This window comes from Stenella coeruleoalba (genome assembly GCF_951394435.1).
Source record: "Stenella coeruleoalba genome assembly, chromosome: 14".
In the NCBI taxonomy this organism is placed as follows: Eukaryota; Metazoa; Chordata; class Mammalia; order Artiodactyla; family Delphinidae; genus Stenella; species Stenella coeruleoalba.
Window position 1 is genome coordinate 11,655,160 of NC_137160.1, and position 13,064 is coordinate 11,668,223.

Genomic DNA, 13,064 nt, shown 5'->3' on the forward strand with positions numbered 1-13,064 from the left:
TCATCCCTCTTGTATTATTCTGTCGTAGAGAAGAACCTTACAATGCTCAAGATATAGAAGCGTGACTAATAATTTTAGAAAAAAAGGTCAACTGAATTCCTTTTGAGAGAGACATTAGGAAAGTAGTAACAATTGCACTGGAATCTTATAGTTCGAGTACTGATCTGTATCTTAGAAGCCAGATGATCTTGAATTCGTTGTTAATCTTTCTGGAAATCGTCTTCCTTGTTTTAAAGAAGATGGAAGGTGGTGAAGAATAGAAGATCTATTTGAAAAGCAAAAGCCCAATACAAATCTTAAGACCTAATATTAGTTGTTGATAATATTATCTGTTAATTTTATATGTTCAGCAGTAATTCTATCACACGCAACTTCTTTTAAGTTTTACTCTCCTTGGTCATTGGTAAACTGCTGTCCAGTGTTCCTGTCCTCCAATAATTCACTGTTTCCATAAGAGAACAGTGGGTGAGAAGGGGCTGCCCAAATAGGAGCTACAGCTCATAGTCTTTGCTCCCTTGCATCTGCCTGGGTCTAGGCTCACAGTTCCTGCTCATTGGAATGTGAACAGAAGTGATGGGGGTGGTCCTGGGCCAAGGTAGTTAAGAAACATTTCCTTAATGAATAATATATCCAGTTAAACAAATATGTATTCCCTGCATTAACAAAAAAGTGACACAAATAATATGTAACTATTCCTGTGAAAAGATCTAAGAAAACTAGCCTGTGTGTTGGGCCATAGGGGAGGGTCTTGTGAAAGGGGGGCTGTGAAATCTTCTCTAATGAAGGATGAATAACTTATACAAGGGAGAGACAGATGGGGCTTGGGAAAGTGCGGGCTGATGAGAAGAAACCTTTGTAAGAAAGCTCTGAGGCACGAAGGAGGCTGGTGAGACGGATTAGCTATGGGAAGACCAATATGCCTAGAACAGAAAGAGTGAAGTGGGGAAGAGTGAGGCAATAGCAATGTAGTAACAACCATTACGTTGATTGCTTAATTATTATTGCTTTTGCAAAGTAAAGCTAATATGCACGGCTGTAACATTCCTTTGCTTTTTATCTTCTTTCTCTGCTGCCAGAAAAGCACAAGAATAAAGGCAAAAAAGAAACTTGGTAGCAAAAATATGAGTTTGCATAAATACCCAAATATATATACACACACATATATACACATATGTGCGTGTGTGTGTACCAACCTTCAAATTTAACTAGTTTAAAGATTTTGAATCGAAACACACCACTTTTGAAAAGAGCTCATGATGAGTAAATGTTAAATTTGTAATAAGGGAGAAACACAGAGACAATGATTGACAAATGGAGAAGCCCAAAATTTTCTCCTGGTAAGAATTTGTTAGTGTTTTTATTACATGTAAACAAAGTTACTTAGAAAAAAACATAATTAGGCATTTTCATAGAAACCTCTGAAATTATTTTAGAATATTAGTGGCAGTTTTAGTTTTCAAGTCAACAGTCACTTTATTTCAAATTAACATTGCTCCCAGTGGTGTTGAGCTTGTTGTAAACACAAAAGGAACACTATTTATCTACTAAGAGAAGTATTTATTCTTTCTTAGGACAGAATAAACATAATGGGGATGACTTTCCTTCCCTGGGAGCATCCAAGTCTCTCCAACCACTTTCCAAAATCCTAAATTAAATTGCGAGGGTGCTGTTTGTTCACGCATGACTGTTTGCTCTACAGTGAGCCAGCTGAAGTTCACATCAAACATATATGTCATTGTTCAACATAATTGTTTAAAAGCAAGTGTATTTTTCCTATTATGGAAATAAAGTAATCAAAACTTAGGAGATCCAAGAACACACAGCTCTTAAGTGTAAGAACAGGAATAACACCACCACCAATGAAAATAATAGCTGAAGTTGAATGCTGAGTGCCAGACACTGACGAGGACATCATGGGTTAGCTCATGTCATCTTTATGACAACCAAAGAATGAAGGATGTCCTCTCATCCACTTAGAGATTGTAAATGGAGGCACAGAGAGAGGAAGGACCCTGTCCAAAGTCACACCTCATCTGAGCCCAGGCAGCCTGCTTCTAGAGCCTGCAAATGGTTTGTCCCACACTTTGACTTATGAAGAAGCAGCCTCCCCTTCTGTAGAACAACATGTGGAGGAGGGTGTTGATTTTCATTGGAAAGGGTATCGGATCCTTCAATATCATTATCCTGCATTATACTGCAGTGTTGGCCACTAAAGTGCTGGTCTGTTTTTAAATCCCAAAGGCAATGGTTATTTTTAATACACTGACCTAATTACATATGGTGATCCAAGAGCAGCATAAAACTCCAAAGAGAGCCTGAAGTATCAACTAAGTTTATACTGAGCAGAGGGAGAACAGTATTCTGTTCTTAAAGAGCGTTTCTTGATTTTAGGTTTAATGGCTCAGTCACAGTCATCACATCCTACTGAGTAAACTGATAATCTTTGGTAAGGGATGGAAGAGGATTGGGGTGCTGAAGAAAGAATATACAACCACATTAGTATAAAAATATACCACTTGACATTTCAGAAGGATGCTGGCATTTACAGTTAGTATTCCAAAGCAGCAGTAGCAGAAATCTCACAGCATTATTCTGGATTATTTCTAGAGCGTTAATCTCTGATGGTAACAGGTTATTTGGATTGTGTCAGTGAGGCCATGTCATAAATTACTATATCTTACTGTAGTGGGAATTGGGAATGCAGAACAACTTGCATGACTTTAAGAGGAAACTGCTGGCAATCTTTCTAAGCACAGGTCAGAGCAGCTGAAGAGGGGGCTTCCATGTACCTCTCACTGCCCAAGGCAGAGAGTTACTGATTTAGTTGCAACAGAGACAGAATATCTCATGTACAAAACAGGTAAACTACTAGAACAATGTTTGACATACACGTTTTGTAAAATGTATTTTATATCAATACATTTTTGTCTCATTAAGTACTCAAAGTGACCTTATAAGATAGTTTCATTAGGACACTGAAACAGATTTGTTAAAAGACATCTGGTTATGGACACACACGCATTTTGAAAAATATATTACTAGGACTTGCCTGGTGGCACAGTGGTTAAGAATGCGCCTGCCAATGAAGGGGACACGGGTTTGAGCCCTGGTCTGGGAGGATCCCACATGGTGCGGAGCAACTAAGCCCATGAGCCACAACTATTGAGCCTGCCCTCTAGAGCCCCCGAGCCACAACTACTGAGCCTGCGCTCCAGAGCCCACGAGCCGCAAATACTGAGCCCTCGTGCCACAACTACTGAAGCCCATGTGCCTAGAGCCCACGCTCTGCAACAAGAGAAGCCACTGCAATGAGAAGCCCGCGCACCACATTGAAGAGTAGCCCCCACTCGCCACAACTAGAGAAAGCCTGTGCACAGCAACAAAGACCCAACACAGCCAAAAATAAAATAAATTTATAAAAAAAAATTACTAAAGGCTTTGTTAAATTCTAAAGTAAGATTTACTACAGAAGTGTACCAATATATACCTAAGAGTTTAATGTGGGAATTTTGCCTGTTATTAAATTATGCAAATAACACTGTAGAATTGAACTGACTCTTGTAATTATGAAAATATTGGAAAATGCACTGGGCTCTACTACTTAGACTAACAAATGCATCTTCATACATGAGAACTACCCTCCAGTGAATCTCAGGGCGATGGGAATCCAGCTGCATTCAAGTTCTTACTGCTTATTTCACTATGTGGGTTGGAAGGAAAGAGAGGGACAATAAATACAATGATGGACGAAGGTGATAAGTCGCATTTATCTACATTCCTTATTTCACAATATCAACAAAAGTTTCCTGGGCATTTGGAAGCATTAGCAATGGATGACAGTCTGGAGTGAGAAATAGAAAAGAATTTCTGGATCGTGCTGTGAGATGTGGTTTACGGCAAACATGTTCTGTAAATTGCCAGGTAGAAAATGGGTCACATTGTGGGGCACACTGTCTCTGTTGTTAACTAGTCAACTCTGCCATAGACAACACACAGACAAACAGAAATAGTTGTCTTCCCATAAAACATTATTTATACAAACAGGCAGCAGGCTGGATTTGGCTCTCAGGATGTAATATACCAACTGTGATTTAGAGCATAAAGACAGGCCTGATGTGACCAAAGCTGGAGTTACACAAAAATCAATTGGGAGGAAGCTTCAGGGACCCATCCCATTCTGGGATTAAGTCGGAGGCTGGGTTGCGTGAGAGTAACACCACAAACTGACTAAGAGAGAAATATCCAAATGTGTAGAAACCAGCCACATGGGATGGTCATCCCAGTGATATGGGCAAGTCATGGGTAAAAGTGTGAGATTGCCTATATAACTATACACAGCTTAAAATTATGACACATTGGAGTTGAATTTTATGTTCAGGTAATTAAGGCTAATTCCCCAATGAGAAAGCTAGAAGAATCCCTGCTCCAAAACCTCTGCTGTTGACTCTTTATGCTCTGTGCATATTACAGCTGCAGACATCATTTTATAAGATTCTACTTACCATTGATTCACAACTCTAACAATTAATAATTGATTGACGCTATTGAGCCCAAACTTGTTTCCATTCGACTGCTAACTAATCAACATATTCCACATTGATAGTCCTTCAGATGTTTAAATGATACTGCCAGGTACATTCTTTCTCAGTTTCTCTCCTTTGGCAAACTTGTCCCCCTTCCCTTTCTCTGGGATGATTAGAATGGAATGGAGATCATACATACCCATGATGCTCGGGATGCCTACAACATATGCGTGCATGTATGTACACAGCTCTGCAAGACAGTAAAGTCCCGTGGGCAGGGATCTCTGTCTACTTTGTTCATAGTAGTTAATATACAACAAAATGTGATATGAGTTAATAAATTCTACCATAATAACTAATATGTCTTCTTCTGTGATGTATCTTGGCCTCTTTCTCAACCAAATATGATACTTTGTCAGAACTAAGGAACATACAGGCAAACGTATGTATGGCAGAAGGAGAAGTCTGGGTTTAGAGGTGTGTGTGCTAATACAAGTGAAAAAGAGAAAGGATGAGAAGTCAGAGGATGTTGTGTGGAGCTATATTTTTTTCTAAAATTATGATTTGTGGATTAACAGATATGCACTACTATATATAAAATAAACAACAAGGACCCACTGTATAGCACAGGGAGCTATATTTAATATCTTGTAATAACCTATAATGGAAAAGAATCTGGAAAAGTATATATATGTGTGTGTGTGTGTGTATATATATATATATATATATATATATATATACACACACACACACAAACACACAAAACTGACTCACTTTGCCATACACCTGAAACACAACATTGTAAATCAACTATAATTCAATTTAAAAAATAAAAAATAACATAAATAGCTCCTGATATGATGCCATACATATGGCAGATGCTCAGGACACATTTTTAAAGATTAATATAATAATAATATGCTTAATAATGTCAACATATATTGATACCACCACTTACTAACACAGGCCTCAAGAAATCAGGCCCACATTTCAGAACATCTACAATTTAGTTGAATTTTGGCTAAAGATAAGTGGTGGAAGGAAGAAATATATTTGATTGTGAATTATTGTACACAGGGTTTATATTCATTTTAAAAGATAAAATTATTTTTAAATGATTCAAAATCATTATATTCTCACAGGATTCTCCCTCATACCTGCTTACTTCTCTGGGTCTTTGCATTTGCTCATTTAGGAGCAAAAGACGCTCTTTCCACAGTATCTCCCCTCCATTATCAACTCACTAGCATCGTGTTTACTTTTCAAAGCCTTGATGCTATTTGACTTCCTCCTCAAGGTCTTATTTGACATATTCCATCAAAATTAATTGTTCCTTCCTCAGCACTCCCATGGCAAAATTTTGTATTTAGCAAATTAAATTTCTCATGGTTTACTTTGTTATTTATATGCTTCTGTCCCCATAAGAGGTTAACTTCTCAATAGCAGTGACTATTTGTAATGCATCTTCAAAAATTCACTGAGCCTGACTCAGGACATTGCACAGAGTAGGTGCTCAAACCATGTTCATGGAGTGAAATTGCATCCCAGGGATATGATTTCAGCGATATGATAACCCGTGTTTGAATGTGGACGTTTCGGCCATGGAAAATGTTGTACAGGAGGTATTTTTCAAAATTAAAGCTAATTAAATTTAATTTTCTTCTGAGAGTCACTTTAGAATTTCACAAGAGCCCGTGTGATAATTAAGGACACTCAGGGGTGTCACCAAGCCTGGAGTGGGAGTTACTGTTGATCAGAAAAGACCCACTGACGTTGCTCCTGTGCGGCTATTAATATCACCCACTGCAAAATGTGTCAAGGTTTATTAAGTGAAAATCTCATAAAGGTTTGCAAATAAAGTAGTGCTTATGCAGTATGGATAGCATATGGTTTGGCTGCCTTCAGAAGAAGGGAATTAATAAACAACGTAAAGCACCAGTGTGTTTATTCTCAGAAATGTCCTTCAAGGATGTTGATGGGAAGTGCAGAGCACTTAATTTTTGCATTTAAGAGAAATATAGCATGAAGCGTATGTGAAGAATAGAGTCAACATGAATCTTTTGGACTTGTAATGAAATAAAAAGATGGATCTGTGCTCACACATAAATTAGACAGCAATCAATATTTTAATTTTAGCTCTACTGAAATATAATTTTTCTTCTTCTTATTCTTCATTTCTAGTACAGCTGGAGGGTTAGACTCAAGCCAACTGGAATATGAAAGAGTGAATAACCAAAGGACCAAAGTCCTCTGCCTGAATCCAGGAGCTCTTGGAGGTAAGCCTCAGTGTGAAGAGGGCTTGAAATACCCAAAGCTGTAGCTACTATGGTATGGAGAGAGGTGAAGGGTAGCATTTCATTAAAGCTAAAAGGTGAAAAGTAATAGGTTTAATTGAATTAGATGACAGCACACATAGAATGAGAAAGATTTCCCATAGAATCAGTGCTCTCTGGAGGAAGGTAGTTTAATTCTTACTGTCATCAGGCTGCGAGAAAGAGTGGCCCTAGTTAATTTCATTTCTCCCAGGAGGGAAATGTATCTGGGCAGAAATAGACATACAGTTTACCAAAAGGAAGCTTGTGGCTTTCTGAGATGCCTCTGCACCTGGGAGACAGCTGCCCTGGCACCAGCTCACAAGTGTGACCTTTCTGGACAAATCCTGAAATAGCCTGAAGAATGTATCAAAATAATGAGAATCATTGCTTTGTTATTTAAATGTTTAAACTTTTGATCATCCAGTGTGTCATGATATAGTCCATAGATTGGCAGTGCAAATGGTCCAGTAGCTGTCACCCTAGGGAGGTTGAACAAGGAAGATTTTATTCCCCAGTTATTCTAAGGGTTGCTTTTAGGAGCAGAGATATTATATATGAAAGAACAAAGGGAAAATTAAGCTTAGTCCGTACTGTGAGGTTTATCACAAAACTCACTTAAATATCAAAAGCTTACTTTTAGCTTGAAATATAGCTAAGAGTAGAGAATAGCAAAAGAACCTCTTGAAATGAGAATGGTTTAAGCTAAGTCAAGGAGTCAATAGTAGTTTAATAGCTATTAAATTATTCATTATCATTCTGTCTTCTGAAAAGGAAAACAAAACACAAAACAAAACAATTCTTCCCATGATGACAGGACCTCTATTATTTGGCCAAACATTTTCCAATTTGATAGCAGATTTCCTAATTTCAAATATGCACAATACAATATTTTCAACTATCTCAATGGTATTCAAGTCCCAATATACTAAGAATGCCTAATATATTCTAAACTAATTAATTTGGTATAAATGAAAAAAAATGGTAGCATCAAGAAAATTTAAAATGTGCTCATTAATTTCTACTATGTTTGGAGAGAAGAAAATGGGAATCTTGAAACATAATAAACTTATTGATACAAGTGAAAGCTTTACCATGTCTCTTTGACTGGATAGAATCCCAAATTGAAGCAAAACAAGAAATTAATTATTCCTTCAAATTATAGCTATGCTTTCTTAAGTTTTATTCGCTATATTATTTATTCCTTTGATAAACATAGTTGAAAGAGAGAACATTTGAAAATCTGCCAAGATCATAAAGCTGTGCAAGTCTTTCAACCAATCCTAATAACAATAACAGTAATAAAGTATCAGTTCTCATGTCTTGAAAATTATAAAATATCATTCTTATATGTAATATTGTACCAATATAGCATATACATTAAATGCATATATAAACTGTACATTAAATGCATATATAAACATGGAATTTTTAAGAAAAGGAGAATAAGATTCTAGAAAAATAATTTTATTTTATTTCATATATTAATGATCCAATTTTATCAATAATATTTTCCAAAATGGACAATGTGATTAAATATTGTTCACTAATTTTGAAAAACAAATTTTAATGCTTTGATATGAACAAGGTAAGGTCTGAATATGAGTTAATATTGATAATTAGTTTTATTATTTACTTATTATTTCATTATCACGATAATAATTGCTTAATCTTTTTGACTAGTATAATTCCTTTTTTCTTCCCTGATGTCTATTGTTCTTGTGGATTTTGTGAATATATAATTTTAAACTAACAGCTCCGAACCTAGTGAAATTATCTACTTAGTAGATTTTCAAACAGTTTAGATAAGGATGTCTCCAGAGTTTTAAAATATGCAGGAATGACATGCTTTGCCATATGATGATCAGTGAACATCTGGAAATTAATAAAAATTTTTCACAGCCATTTCCCTCTCAGTGCAGAGTATTGAAATATTCTAAATAATGTTATAGCTCGTTTTCATGGCATCACTTTGATTATACCTTGCATAGATTTGTTCATAATTGGCTTCAACTTTGACTTATTTACTTCAAAACCAAGCTTGTGAATCATCCCTTGATTGAATTTCAGGAGTGATGCTGTGTTTGTAACGTTAAAAAGCAAACTGAGGAACATGAACATTTTCAAGATTTTATTTGAGCATAAATGGATTCGAATCAGGCAGCACCACCCAAAGGTGGTCAGGAACACTCTGAAAGGAGCTAGGGGCAAAGCTTTTATAGGAATGATACTGAAGCAAAGCAGAGTAATTATTTGATTGGATACAGCTTAAGAGATTGCCTTATTTGGGAAAGCCTGGTTGACCATTTTTGATTGGTTGTTCTTAAGTTTTACTTTCTCTTATTACAGCATGTTGACTCTGGCTTAGGGTCTTTTTTTTTTTCTTAATTGCAGTATAGTTGATGTAGAGTATTACATAAGTTACAGGTGTACAATATAGTGATTCACAAGTTTTAAAGTTTCTACTCCATTTATAGTTATTATAAAATATTGACTATATTCCCCATGTGGTACAATATATCCCTGTGGATTATTCTATACATTATAGTTTGTACCTCTTAATCCCCTAGCCTTTATTGCTTCTGCCACGTTCCCTCTCCCCACTGGTAACCACTAGTTTGTTCTCTATATCTGTGAGTCTGCTTCTTTTTTGTTTTATTCACTAGGTTGTTGTATTTTTAGATTCCACGTATAAGTGATATCATATGGTATTTATCTTTTTCTGTCTGACTTGCGTCACTTACCATAATACCCTCCAAGTCCATCCATGTTGCCGCAAATGGTAAAATTTCATTCTTTTTTATGGCTGAGTAGTATGTCATTGTAATATATACCACAACTTCTTTATCCATTCATCTGTTGATGGACACTTAGGTTGCTTCCATGTCTTGGCTATTGTAAATAGTGCTGCTGTGAACATTGGGGAGCATGTAACTTTTTGAATTAGTGTTTTTGGGTTTGGGAGGATATATACTCAGGAGTCATATGGTAGCTCTATTTTTAGTTTTTCGAGAAACCTCCATACTATTTTCCACAGAGGCTGCACCAATTTACATTCCCACCAACAGTGTGGGAGGGTTCCCTTTTCTCCATATCCTAGCCATCACTTGTTATTTGTGTTCTTTTTGATGATAGCCATTCTGACAGGTGTGAGGTGGTATCTCATGGTGGTTTTGATTTGCATTTCCCTGATGATTAGCGATGTGGAGCATATTTTCACGTGGCTGTTGGCCATCTGCGTGTCCTCTTTGGGAAAATGTCCATTCATGGCTTAGGTTTTGATTTACTTAACATGAGCTCAGGAGGTATAAGAACCACACCAGTCTGATGACCTCGTTTAATTACGTTAACAGTAAGTTTACACAAGATGCCTATTTTTTTCAAAGTAGCCTATTAGGTATTTAAATGTGATCAGAGTATCAATTTTTTGGAGTAACATTAATGTAGCAGCAAAAAGAGAGTATTAGGAGAGAGGAATGGTCAGCACTTCCATCCCAAGACTTGCTTGTCCTGGCGTGGTCAGGACTGTCTTCAATCTGCAGAGTTTTTTCAGGACCTCATTTTTCTTAAGATGTTGCATATATATTTTAAAAATTGAAGTAAAATGTACAGAGTGGAATTCACATATCATAAATATGTCATAAGTGATGTGTTTTCACAGATGTGTACAACAATATAACTGCTCCCTAATCAAGATACAGAACCACTGTCAATCCCTCAAAATAACCTTTAACCCATTCTAAGTAATTTCTACCCTCCATAGGCAATCATTTTTTCCAATTTCTAGCACCACAGATTAAATCCATCTGTTCTTGAGCTGTAGATGAATGAAGTGATGCTGTATGTCTAGCTTTTGTCTAGCTTTTTTCTGCACATAATTATGTTTCTGAGATTCATCCATATTGTTGGATGTATCAGAGTTCTTTTCTTCTCCTTCTTCTTCTCCTCTTCCTCCTTCCTTTCCCGTAAGCAGTATTGCACTGTATCAATATACAAGTTGTTTATCCATTCTTCTGGTGGTGGACAATTTGTATTGTTTCCAGTTTTTCTTACTGTGGATACAAAAGCTATCAATGTTCCTTTACAATTCTTGTTGTGCTTTTATGCTTTCATTTCACTTGGGTAAATACCTAGGAAAGGAATGTGCCGGTAGATGTATGTTTAAGTTTACAAGAAACTGCCAAAGGATTTTCCAAAGTGGTTGGACCATTTTACATTCTCACCAGCAAGGTAGTAGAGTCCCGTTGATACACGACTGCTCCGTTAAATAAGCGTTGTTGTCATTGTTTTAAATAACCATTCTGTACAAGTAGGAAACATTCACTGAATACTCCTTTTACTGGGAAATTGCCAAGCTCCTAATTTTTATGGTTTAAAGTAATGAAATCTGACATTCATTTTTACAATATAAAATGTGTCCTGGAAGAGGGATAAGGACCTGATGGGACCTTGGATGCTCTTAATCCTTACTCTGTGATTAAGATAAAGAAAAACATTTTTCTCTAGCTTTTTCTCTTTCCAGGTGGCTAAGCCATGTTTTCCTGTATACGTATCTAATTTTAGAAACATACCTATATAGAGAGAGTGAAACAAAAAATCTGTAGAAATAATTTAAAAACACTTTAGTAATAAAAATGATGAGTTGGTGTGAGTTCATTCCTGAAACCTAATGAATCTCCTAACTTGGATTTTGTAAAACTTTCTGGTATTTTACTGATAAATTATTTTACTCATCCCAAAGCTTCCTCTCAGTTTGATTCATTTTACTTATAAACAAAAGAATTCGAATTAAGTATTCACTTTATTCTGTGGGTTTAAATTTTGTTGTTGTTGTTGTTAGGTTTTTTTTTTTTGCGGTACACGGGCCTCTCACTGTTGTGGCCTCTCCCGTTGCGGAGCACAGGCTCCGGACGCGCAGGCTCAGCGGCCATGGCTCACGGGCCCAGCCGCTCCGCGGCATGTGGGATCTTCCCAGACCGGGGCACGAACCCGTGTCCCCTGCATCGGCAGGCGGACTCTCAACCACTGCGCCACCAGGGAAGCCCAGGGTTTAAATTTTTGTACGTTAAAATTACCAATGTGTTGAGAACTCTCTGTCACTCTGTCTCAACTTCTGTTAGATATAAAAAAAGTCACCCAATACTATTAATGAGATCATATCTTCTTGAAATGCTATATACAGAAGAAAAAGCTTTATTGATTTAGGTATTCAATCATGTATTATACTAATGAAAAAATAATACTCAATTTTGAATCAATTAATTCTTTTTTACTTCAAGACTTTTTAAAGTCACATTCTCAATAATTTTTCACTTTCTGCTTATATGCACAGAATATGTCTTCAATTTTTCTCAAAAATAGAAAATTAATTTCATTGTTTATTAAGTCAATTTAAAATTAATTGACACTTTTAATTTTTATTATATTCTAATTAGAGTAATATATGTGAATACAGTCTCCTTGTCCTTGATTAAAACATGAATAACAAAGATAACTAACCTAAATTCTGACATGTTTCATTCCCAGAGGTTTCACCTATATCAATATGATGCATAATGTTCATGTTCCTTAGCTGTGTTTAATATATATTTATTGAATATGAAATATACATTATTGGTTTGCATTATTTCTCTAGTATACTTTTAACTCTATAACTTGCTTAAAGGCATGGATTCTGGAGCCAGTGTGCTTGGGTCTAAATTTCAGTTCTGCCATTTAATAGCTATGTTACCTTGTTGCTTATGTAACAGATATGTTACATATGTTTTCTGTATCTCCATTTCCTTATTTATGTAATGGGGATAACTGGATGGTTGAATTTTTTTGAGAATTAAATTAGCCAATATGTGCACCATATAAACATAATACTAACTTTTTAGTTTAAATACCATTGAAAGAAACTTTTATTATTACATTATTTTAGTTAAATTTAAATATTTTTAGATTTTTTATGTTAGGTTATAGAGTATCCCATTATTCTTAATTAAAGCATGTTATGTCATAGTTATAGGTATGCCATAAAGTTTTAGCCATTCCTCTATTAATAAACTTTTAAAATATTTCTTGTATTATTATAAACAATGAATTATTGATGCTATTCTATATGTCTTATTGTGTATATTTTTTTCTCTAGTGTAGATACAAAAAGAGTAGAGATACTATAGTATGCACATTCTAAATTTCACTGGATTACAACCAAATTGTTCTTATAATCATAATATAAAAGACT

At 35.7% G+C, this 13,064-nt stretch overlaps 1 long non-coding RNA gene across 2 annotated transcripts in view; it reads left to right on the forward strand.

Annotated features, from left to right (window-relative positions):
• Positions 1 to 13,064, forward strand: part of LOC307196843 — a 97,011-nt gene that overhangs the window by 17,374 nt on the left and 66,573 nt on the right. The window contains exon 2 of one of the 2 annotated variants that reach the window (XR_013831249.1): positions 6,705 to 6,799. This is a non-coding gene — a long non-coding RNA (uncharacterized lncRNA). The remainder of the gene's footprint in view (positions 1 to 6,704; positions 6,800 to 13,064) is intronic. The other variant, XR_013831250.1, reaches the window with a different exon arrangement.